Source organism: Galeopterus variegatus, unplaced genomic scaffold (assembly GCF_000696425.1).
Source record: "Galeopterus variegatus unplaced genomic scaffold, G_variegatus-3.0.2 Scaffold1164, whole genome shotgun sequence".
NCBI lineage: Eukaryota > Metazoa > Chordata > Mammalia > Dermoptera > Cynocephalidae > Galeopterus > Galeopterus variegatus.
In genome coordinates, this window is record NW_007727275.1 from 201975 (window position 1) to 203714 (window position 1740).

Consider the following 1740-nt stretch of genomic DNA (forward strand, 5'->3'; position numbering starts at 1 on the left):
TTTTTTTTTTTTTTTTTTTTTTTTTTTTTTTTATTTTGTCAATACTTCATTAGTTTTTGAATTAACTTGTAAGCATGAAGCTATCAAATAATGCTCCCATCCTACTGCTAGATTGTTGTCCTCTGGATCCTGTGGGTTCTTGGATAAAGGTTTCTTTAATTTCCTTAAATTACAGTAGTGAAAGTGAGCCCACATGGAGGGTTTCTTCCTCTCCCAATGGTGCTTTTGTCTTCTATGGAAGTTTTCCAGAAATTTTTATGCTAATCTACTGCACCAAAAGAAAAATTTCAAATTCAGCTCTCAGAGTTCCCATCAATCTATATCGTATCAAGCNTTCATTACACAGCAGAATATAAGAGAAGGAGCTAGAAGTTAGTGTTCAGGTAGTCACTTTATCTGAAAGTTCTTCAAATAGATTTTCCAACTAAATATTTTAAAATCAGGAAAGAGTAAAGTTAACTTTACAGGAATTTCATGTCACTGAAATTGGTCTATTTTGTTTTTCCTTGTAACTTCAGCATCAAAAAGGCCAATGCCACCAGAAATAGGCTATTTTTAGGGGTATCAGCCTTTCTTGGCTTCAAGTTCTCACTTGGGAAATTTGAGAAATTGCCCATCTAAACAAGCTGACTGTTTCTCATTTATCATGATGCTAACAAGAATGAGCCAAGCAAGTGTTTAGTAATAGTTGACAGGCATACCTCCACGATTTCACAGAAACAAGAGAAGTAACCTCTCCAAAATCAAGTCCATACAGACCTTGACTATAGACTCTTCTCTCACAGGGCTCACTTTACTTCCTGTTATAAAGTTTGTCAGGAGTAAGTCCCTTCTCACAGGGTCAGTTCACTATCCTGTACTCAGCAGGATGGGTGCCTATACACAGACTCACCATTTAGGGTGATCTTACAACTGACAGCAATTATTCTCTCCTGCAGACTTGAAATGATCTTAGATCTTTACGTGATTAATTAGCCATTTTTCCTTTCATTCAAACATTTTCCACATAATTCATAGAAGCTGCCCCTACCTGAGAGAAGCTCCATTTTCAGCAGTTGTGTCAATCCACTTCAGGGCCTAAATGGTACAAAAGGACAAATTTAAACTTACCAAAATTATGTGACTTTTTCAACTGTACACAGTATAGTGTACAGATAAGAGTATAGCTCTAGATCCATATAGTGTCTTCAAAGTGCTCGAAAAAACAACTTTTTGTTTCATTGATCTTTTGTATCATATTTTTAGTCTCTATTTCATTTAGTTCTGCTCTGGTTTTAATTACATCTTTCTGCCTGCTAACTTTTAGATTGGATTATTCTTGTCTTTCTAGTCCCTTGAGGTGTAAAGTTAGGTTGTTTATTTGAAATCTTTCTATTATCTTGATGTAAGCATTTACTGCAATAAACTTTCCTCTTAGTGCTACTTTTGCAGTATCTCGTAGGTTTTGCTATGATGTGTTATTATTATCATTAGTTTCGAGAAGTTTTTGATTTCCTGTTTGATTTCTTCTTTAACCCCTATGTCATTCAGAAGCATGTTGTTTAATTTTCAAGTATTTGTGTGATTTCCAAAGTTTTGTTTGTTATTAATTTCTAGCTTTAATCCATTGTGGTCTGAGAAGATGCATGAAATGATTTCAATTTTTTAAAATTTGTTAAGACTTGATTTGTGACTTAATATGTGCTCTGTCTTGGAGAATGTTCCATGTGCTGATAAGAAGAATGTATGTTCTCTGGTTTT